This window comes from Electrophorus electricus, unplaced genomic scaffold, assembly GCF_041902795.1.
Source record: "Electrophorus electricus isolate QZ-2024a unplaced genomic scaffold, ASM4190279v1 Scaffold172, whole genome shotgun sequence".
Taxonomy (NCBI): domain Eukaryota; kingdom Metazoa; phylum Chordata; class Actinopteri; order Gymnotiformes; family Gymnotidae; genus Electrophorus; species Electrophorus electricus.
In genome coordinates this window covers 81,206-91,170 of record NW_027658453.1, presented here as the reverse complement: position 1 = coordinate 91,170, position 9,965 = coordinate 81,206, and the positions used below count along the sequence as shown (strand labels likewise).

Sequence of the window (9,965 nt, the reverse complement as noted above, 5' to 3'; positions counted from 1 at the left end):
TTAGGACTCTGACTAACCATAACCTGAGTGAGACTGAATTAATATAAAGCTTTTTTTAAAGTAATTACACTTCAATTATAATTAACATATTTCCCTACATTTAGCATGGTGCCCTGGTTAAAGGTATTTTGACAAATTTAAAACATACATTGCTACTATTTCAATCCACTAACAAAAAACTTGATCATCTTAGGGAGGACAAGATGCAACAATTTCTATCAAATGTTTCCAGATGATGAGAGTGTTTACAGTGAAATGCATCATACCTTGTGCAGTAGAAATATTAGACTTTATTTGAAGATTATGGCAAAACAGAGGCAGACTTCCCATGTTGTTCATATGTGTCACACTACTGTCAGATGAAACATTTGTAATAATGTATATACGAATTATACTGAGGGATGACTATGAACTTGACTTGGCATGAAAAACTAAAAGCACTGTTAATATTTACTGTAAATTATTAAGGTTCATTCACATATAAGAAATCATACATTTATTATAAAACTGAATGTTACTCAGCAATATGAATGATGAGGGTTTAATTTTAGGTGCCAAGTGTTGGGGCAGATAAGTGAGTTACATGTGAATGTGTTGGTCACGTGTGATGAACTTTGAAATCCAGGTTGCACCAGTGCCTGTGAATTTTTAAATAGTATTTTGCCAATATTATTCCAACCTTGAATGTAAATACTACCCTTACATGTTAAAAGTGAATGGATTATGCCAAGTAGTTTACTGCGCTGAGCTTATGGGGAGAGGGGTCAACGTGAAGCCCACAGCTGGCATGAGGTCCAACTGTTCCTCAGACACGCCAGGTGAAACGAAAGTGCTGCAGAAGAGTGGCGAAGAAGAGGAACAGCTCCATCCTGGCCAGACTCTCTCCCAGACACACCCTACGCCCTTAACAGACACACAGACAGACATTTAAAGTACAACATGAAATCTGGAGCACCAGATCAATGACAGAAAATGATTTCAGTGCACCTCCACAGAAGGGCATGAAGGCATCTCTCTTAATGAAGTGTCCCTACTCATCGAGGAAGTGTCCTGGATTAAAAGTGTAAGGGCTCTCCCACTCATTCTCATCCTTCAACACGGATGTCAAAAGAGCAAATACACAGGTTCCCTGGAAAGAATCACAGTTTTAGCTTAAGCAGGAAGCTAGTGACAGCTTTCTCTGGTATGACAACAGTGCAAAATTTAAATTTACGCAGCCATTTTGTCATGTCTTTGTTATATTTATAAACCAGCCAGTTTCAGCTCTCAGTCTCCTACGTACATTTAATAATTTTATCCTATGCATGCTTTTGTTGTATTGCTTTTAGACTCTTCTCAGTTAATCTAACAGCCTGACCTTCTTGATGAAGAAGCCTTGGAAGTTAATATCACAGGTAGTGGTGTGAGGGAGACTCATGGGTACTATGTCTGCCAGTCTCTGTGTCTCATGGATGACTGCATCTGTGTAAGGCAGGTTCTTGTGGTCATCCAGCACTGGCTGGCGGCCTCCAACCACCCTGTCAATCTCCTGTTGTACCTGATCTGGAGCACAACAGAAGATATTGTCTCGTGTTTTTAAGAAGACAAAAGCAATCAACTCCTTCAATATTACAATATAAACAAATACAAGAAGCAACCATGGTAAACCCTCAAACACCATCAAGCACCTCTTTGTCTTCCTCATTGGAGAAATGTCTTGGACACTGGATATTCACATTGCAGTTGGAATTCTTACCTTGTATGTGGGGGTACTTGGCCATTAAGCAGAATGCCCCAGTGGAGCGTTGTGCTGGTTGTCTCAGTACCAGCAGCAAACAGGTTGGAAACAGTTTGAAGGAGATTCTGTGCATGGAACAATGAGTTCTTTTTTCCAGCCTCCTAACCAATAATCAGAAGGGATCAATTAGTCAGCCAACATGAGACCACTTTCTTCCATCAGAGTACAACTGAGTAATACCAGGGATCATATAGAGAGATGTTTGAAAACCATCAAACCACTGGCTTTTTCCATACCAAGCCTAATCAGCTGGCCTAACAGTGAACCAATTCAACAAGCATGAAAAGGTTTTCTTAAGAAGTCCCATTTTATTTATATTTTTAAGGAACCAGTTTTGCTGTGCTAAAACCTATAAAGAAGCTTAAAATCATAAGGTTCCATTTATGCTTGCCAACTTAAGCCATTGTTTCATCCATGTTCATTTGTATGGTGGCCAGGAAGACCCAACATGCTGCAACTACATTAAACACATTCATCAAAACACATGTGCTACATTTCAGAAATGCAATGCAAATTCATGAATGTTATACAAATTCCAAAAACATTTTATTCAAAATGACAACATATGCTACATTTCAGAAATGCAGTGCAAATTCAAAAAACACATGCAACTTCAGAAATGCTACAAATCCAGTCACAACACAATGAAAGTGTTGTTTCAGGGGGACACAAAAAGGGGTTATTCAACCAAACAGCCAGTGAAAAGTAATTTATATTTGTGATTTCCAAAGTTTTGTCACTGGTGGTACAGAATGAACAATTGGCCTATTTGTGCTTTGCATTCTTGCACATGTTTGGTTGTAAAGAATGCAGCCTTAAAGAACACTGATAAAACAAAATCCCAACTAACAGAAATATAAACCTGATCCTGCCAGTTAATAACTAGCTAGATGCATTCAGAGTGTGTTACTATTTTAAACTCCAGTTCAGCCTAAAGAGATTCTGTCGAATACAACTAGGTTTCTGTCCATATACCTACTTTTAGAGCGTTATTGATTTCAAACCATATTTTGTATGTATGTAAAAACAACACACTTGAGATTAACTAGTAAGAATAAGACAATTGACAAGATGGTCACTGTAGCAGACCAGTTAAACTATCAAACCTGAACAAAAACATAGTGTATCCTGTAAATTAGTAACACACTCTGAAGGTAGCTAGCTAGCTAGCTAACTAACTACGTATTAAGCCAGAAACATAGTCGCGTTAAATGGGATTTTTTTTTTCATCAGCGTTCTTTAAAGCTGCATTACAACCTAGCAGAATTAAATATGCAAAACTGCTGAGCATGAATAGATCAGTTGTTCATTCTGTATCAACATAATCCATAACAAACGATATAACCATGGTAATCACAAATATAAATATTTTTCATTAGCTACTCGGTCACCACTGGTCTCATAGGAGTCCATTCCCTCTCCGTGTCCTCAGAAACATGTCCGTCGTGTTGTAGCTGTTATTTGCAGGGTTTCTGAAGTTGCATGCGTTTTTTGAATTTGCATCACGTTTCATTTGCAGCACAGTGGGTCTTCACATTCATCGTACATTTGTGTTATTTTTAATTTTATTTTCTGCAATCTGAACAGTGTTACATTTAACTTTCCACTGAATTAAGAGAGTCAATCAAGGACACTCTGCCAATTGTAAACGCAATGTGTATAAATACTGCTATTATCAATGTTTAAACACCAGTTAAAGAGGTGTATACCAAGCTTGAAACAGGTGTTTGACAGTTCATGACTGAACTTGCTTTGGAGCAAGGGAAAGACATTCCTGTCTCCCATGAATATTGCCCCTATCTGTATTGTGAATTGTGTGATTTTTGTGTGCTTGTTTTTGTCCCACACAGAGCATCACGCACACATGGACAATGTTCCAGGCTGCTGGAACTGTCCAAATGCCCCATAATAAGAAGTGATAACGGCCTTTTGAAAGCCAACTTTGATGTTGTCATTCTTGTGACATAGCGAACAGGGAATTCCTTTACACAGTGTGACAATCAGGCTTCCCACACTCATAGAGCTCCTTGTGCAAGTATAGTCAATTAAGCAAAACATGTTAATTTTGTTAGTCTTTCCACTACTGCTTCCACTTACTGTAGTACTAGCAATTAAACTTCACATCTAGTAGTTCTCTAGGTAATGCTGTCAGTTATTAGGGATCCCTGTATGACCTTTATTCTCATTTATCCTGTCTGTTTTTAAAAATGATATTACCTATATGAATCAATACATTAATTCCTTTAGAATTGGTGATTAGTTGCTAAACATCCTATCGATTGTTGATCAAACTCAAAATCTCCCACTGAGATGCAAACGAGAGTTTTCTGTTTCACCATTTGGCAGCCAGATAGTGCTACTGAAGCACTTTGAATTGCCACAGTATATGAAAAGTGCTATATAAATTAACTTAAGTTGCCTATTGATTAAAGGTCAGATTGAGTCGTCTTCTAGTTAGTCCTGTAGATTACTTTTGTTTTCTAAACAAATATTCTCATTTGTTTTATCTGGTTTCTCTCTTTATTCCCTCTATTCTTCAATGTATTATACACTATGCGATTGCTGATTAGTTCAACGTTCCATTAGCTGTCAAGTTTGTGGCTTCACTGGTGGCATTTCTAACCTGTGGTGGATGATCACGAGTTAGACAACTTGCGACTTCCAGTTGAGACTGATTAAAATATTTCCATATGCGATGGTGCCCCATTAATTTACTATAACTATAACAAATTTGATGAGTGCAGAATTATAAATTAGGAGTTCATACCACTACAGAGGTCATATGGATACTCCAAAATATGAGTGGTTGTATATGCACTATGTACAAGATAAAACTTGACACATTAAGCATTTCTGTATACAGCACAAGAAGGACATACCACGTTTTGTTTGCATGCTAGAAAACAGTCAATAAAGCCTCTGCACTCCTGAGGGTTCAGGGTCTCCTGGAGGCTGTGCACAAGCTGCATTATATCCTTCAGAGTTTTTTCACAGTTTGCCATGATAATTTTCCAGTCCTTTAGCCAGAGCCGAAGCCAGGGGAACATATTGTAAAGCTACAAACACACAGATTAACATTTTGTTATGTGCCTCCTACATTTATCCATACATCATCCTATCTTTGTGTCTCTTGCTTATTCAAAAACATAGCAGGGTACCTGTATAGAAGCTGAACCAGTGATCCTGATATTCTCATTGCTTCGGTTTACCATGTTTTGGAACCGAGGATCACTGTATTCAAACCTGCTTCCATATACAATGGCTGAGGTGATATTTGAGGCATTTATACAATAACCAATAACAGGATGTTAAATGTTCCCATATATTACATTTTGGATAAATGGATAATTACATTATGGATAATTTGGATAATTACATTTTTGGCTCAACTACAAAAAATAGTTACTTCTGGTAAGAGTAAAATAGAAAATATATACTTATGTCTCTTACCCTTAAAGTTCTCCACCACTTCCCTCAAATTCCACATCTCTTCTATGATTCTCTCTTCACTCCCTCTCTTGCCCTGCCCAAAGTCCTGCAGGGTGCTAAGGGCAAAGCGCCTCATCTCTTTCCAGTTCTCACCATTAGAAAACAGAATTCCTTGATCATAAACAGAAATCATTAAACCTTTGTTGTTAAACAGCTAAATGTCAGCGAAATGCCATAAATGTAAATGTAAACACAAAATGCAGAATGGTTTTTCATCTTAACTGTGAGACAACTGCATGTTTTTACAATATTTATATAAAACAGGTATTCATGATGAAACACACATTGGGAAACTGCTTATGATCTATTCCAGTGCAAAACCAAATTATAACCATGATTAATAAGGAAAATAACATAAAATAATAATTGTCTTCAGAAAATGGCCTTTTATGAAGAACATTGCTGGCCTGGCTTCCCTCTGGCTGTTTCACAACGGTTTCCCCTTTTCTCCTAATTCTTCTCTTACACTTTAGTCATGCTCTTTCACCATGAATCTTGTTTTATTAATGTTTCCCTTGTTGGTGTCACTCTGGGTGACTTCTCCTTCAGGATATAAACACCTCCCCTGCCCTTCTTTTGGAAAATCTGATCACACCTCCATCCTTATCCTGCCTGCATACAGACAAAACTCAAACAGGAAAAAAGGTTTTCTGATCAGTCTATCAATGGAGTGCAGAGGCCACCTTCACACTTCAGGACTGCTTTGAAACCACAGACTGGTGGATATTTTGTGACACAGCTGGCACTAACATCAATGAATTCTCAGACATATGTGGAATAGACTTTGCATGATCACTGACTACAAAGGAAGTTGGTACTGTGATAGGGGGGTTGACCTCCTCACTTGCAGAGAAGCTAAATGTTCATTATGCTCGGTTTGAGGAAAACATCCCCCTTGCTGCAAAACTCCCAGTAGATCAGGAGAGCTTTGTGTCTGAGGAGGTCAGATCCTTTAAGGCAGTTAACCCACGCAAGGTACCTGGTCCACAATTGGATACTGGACTACCTGATATGCAGACCCAAGGTGGGGAAAGTAGAAAACAGCTTCTCTTCAACACTGACTCTAAACACAGGGGCTCCACAGGGTTGTGTGCTCAGCCCCCTCCTGTACTCCCCATTTACACATGACTGTGTAGCCAAACACACATCTAACATCATCTTCAAGTTTGCTGATAGCACAACCATCCTAGGCCTCATCACAAGGGGAGACAAGTCAACCTACAGAGACAAGGTTAGTGCTCTATCAAAGTGTTGCTACGACAACATCCTCCAGCTCAATGTCAGTAAAATGAAGGAGATGATTGTGGACTACAGGAAGCTGCATTTGGGTGGTCACTCTCGCCTATACATCAACGTATCCCAAGGGGAAAGAGTCGGTTGAGTTTTTCGGTATACACCTCACAGATGACCTCACCTGGTTCAACCACACCAACACACTGGTGAGATCAGCCCAACAGCACCTCTTCTTTCTGTGAAGGTTCAGGAGGTTTGGCCTGCCGCCTGACATTTTCACCACCTTTTATAGATCTAAAACAGAGAGCAAACCCACAGGTTGCATCACTGTCTGGTACTGCAGCTGCACTGCAAGTGACTGAAGGTCCTCCAGAGAGTAGTGAGGACTGCAGAATCCATCATAGGCCACAAACCTCCAGCCTTACAGGATAGCCATCAGTCCTGCTGCTTGGGGAAAATGAAAATGATGCAGCTAGACAGTAGCCACCCAGCACACAGCCTGCTCACTGTGTGTCACAGGCATCGCAGTTCCCACGGCGACATATTTACGTGCTTGGTTTGGTTTCTGTCCCTGGTATACTTGGCTCGGTTTTGTCAAGCTCTTGTTTTGGTTTCGTTCTGTTCCACCCCCGAGCCTGTATCCCCAGCTGTAATTATGTTCACCCGTGTCTGGTAATGTTTATCTGGATCTTCATCAGTCTTGGTTATTTAAGCCCTGTTTTGCTTTCCAGTTTGTCGGTTATTTTGGTTTGCCAGTTGTGTTTAGATTTGGTGTTGCTGTTGCTGTCATTGTCTCTGTTACTTCCTAGTTAGTTTCTTGAAGTCTACCTCATTCTGTGCTGATGAACAGTTTCTACCCTCCTATAAGGCTCTTAAACAGGATGTGAAACAGTTAGTCCTTAGTATTAGTTCTTGGCAGCACACCACTACTTGAACATTTCCACATAGTCACTATTAACATACAGGGTGTAGTTTATCTACAGATTACCCTGGGCTAATATATTCAATAGCAGGAGGCTCCTTATTAGGACTCTTCTGAAGTCTAGTCACCATCTATTCTGAAAAAAATCAAAACAAAAAAGTAAATAAATAATGAATGAAAAACAAATAATTTACCTAATTAAAATTTAAATAGTACCATGATCAACTCACACACACATTCCATCATCTAAATTGGCTGAATAAGGTTTTCTGAATCCTTGGCTGAAGTCATAGAATATGGGACTGATGTCTCTTGTCTCCAAATTCTTCTGCATGATTCACCAGTGCTTGTTTGACAGTTTGATATCCTGTCAGGACAACTACTTTCTTTGGACCAAAATACACAGTGAATATGGATCCATATTGTTTTGACATCTGCAAACACAAATTGGATGGATAAAAAGTTTTCTGTTAATACAATGTACTCTATACAATGGGTTGATGGATTTTTTTGAATTTTAAGTAAAGACACTGCCATATTTATTTATTTAGTTAGGGTTTCAGAAGTAATAATCACATTGTTGAACTTGTGACTTTATGAGTCAAGACTGATTTAACATAGTCCTTAAATAATAATTAATTCATTAATTTTCCCTGCTAATCAGAGTGGTGCGGTAACGTGCGGTGGCCCGAGTGCCGTAGGGGGAGCGGCAGGACGCACAGACTCCTCCGACTGGGACGAACATTTATTCACATTTAACATGAAACACTAACGGCACTCACAAGAATCACTCACGACTGATACAAACAAGAAACGATTAACATTAAACACATACGGTGAACACTAATACAGTGAACATTGACTATGCTACAGCACACGTTACAGAATAACCAACCGCTACAGCACGCACTCTCCCTCGACAAAAAAAGTAATTCCTAGCGGGGGGTGCATGAACATCCTCTGCACCTCTGCCTGGATCCCAGGATATTGGGGAGAGGACCGTTGTCTGCGTCTTCTCCGGAGGTAGAGGGGAACAGCCCCAGGAATTTCTTGGGGGGGGCCTCAGGCGGTTGAGCCCGGGCCAGGGAGGACCGAGGGGCACCACAACCACCAGAAAGAGGGCGGTTGCGTGGAGCCAGCGGGATCTCCCAAGACCCTTCTCCTCAGCTGACTCGCCAGCGAAACTGGAAAGGTCTGCCCAAAGCCTCAGAGGCAACCCGCCTCTGGGACGCTCTTAGAGCGGCGGGAAAGAGGAGGACCGTTTAGGGATGTCTGGAACCGGGGCGGACGTGCACCCCCGCGTGTCCGCTGAGGCCTCGGACACGTCAAGGAGCCTGCGGGGACGGCGGGCGCCACGTCACAGCGCCTTGTGTTTGTGTGTTGGTGCTATTGTGTGTTTCTGTTTGCGCCTTTTGTGTTTACAGGCGCAACGTGTGGTGGAGTGTACCGGACTGCCCCGAGAGAGGCAGGGAAGCTGCCTTTCTCTCTCTCCCCGCGAGGTCTCTCTTGCTGGCGGCACCTGGCCCGCCTGGGCGCCGGGCACTGCCATGCTGTGTTTGTGTGTACGTGTACACGGTACCTGGAGGTTCACGTTCATTGGACGGATGCGTCGGGATCCGCGCCCCTTGGGAGGGGGTTCTGTCACGGAACGCTCGCCTCCCGCGATTCACGTGGTTCGACCCGCCATGTGCAGTGCGAGGACTGTCTTGTCTGTAACCACACCTGCACCTCGTATATACACCTGCACCTTAATGTATATAAACGCGTGTTAAAGTGTGCAGGATGTTGGTTATTGTTGGCGTAATGTCTGAATGTAATGTGTTTGTTAGATGTATTCTTGTGTATCGTGTTTGTTTAACTTTAACCATTTCATGTTCCTTGTTTGTGATAAGCGTGCCATTGTGTCGTTTGTTAATAAATGTTCGTCCCAGTCGGTAGAGTCTGTGCATCCTGCCCCTCGCCCTACGGCACTCGGGCCGCCGCACCTTACAGGTGCCCCAAGTAATCTTATCATTTTTGATTGCCAATTTATTGAGGTGATCATAACACTATATTTGTGACAATAGCTGTTGTAAAAAATGCTATATACCAACTAGCTAGCTATCTTCTCCGTAAACTAGCTACTGTTAGCTCACACCTACGTTCCATGCAAACATTATTGTAAAAAGTAGAAAAATGAACATTATGAAAACTATTCCAGTGTTTAATTAATATCATTTCCACTTTGTAAATATTTCTACCATGTGAGTCACGTATCTGTGACTATCATGAACAATTGCATCATTTCCTAGATGAGGCAGATGTAAAAGGAGACATTTACAGCGAGGCATTACTTAGCCATTGTTGTAAAACAATTATTTTGTAGCCTTCTTGTCATTTTACTACCTTAACCCTTTCCTTTTATAAGCTGTTTTTTAATCAGTAACAATTTATGAAACATTAGCTAACCTACTAATATGCAAAAAATAGGCTTGTCTTCATAGCCAGAGTACACATATTATACTGTTACTGTTCCATATTACACAGGGTACTGTTCTGAATGTT

The 9,965-nt window shown here is 40.7% G+C and overlaps 1 pseudogene; it reads right to left on the bottom strand.

The window, feature by feature from the left end:
* Positions 1 to 571: 571 nt before the first annotated feature.
* LOC145655096 (cytochrome P450 2K1-like) lies at positions 572 to 9,018 on the bottom strand (annotated as a pseudogene).
* Between the last annotated feature and the right edge of the window lie 947 nt (positions 9,019 to 9,965).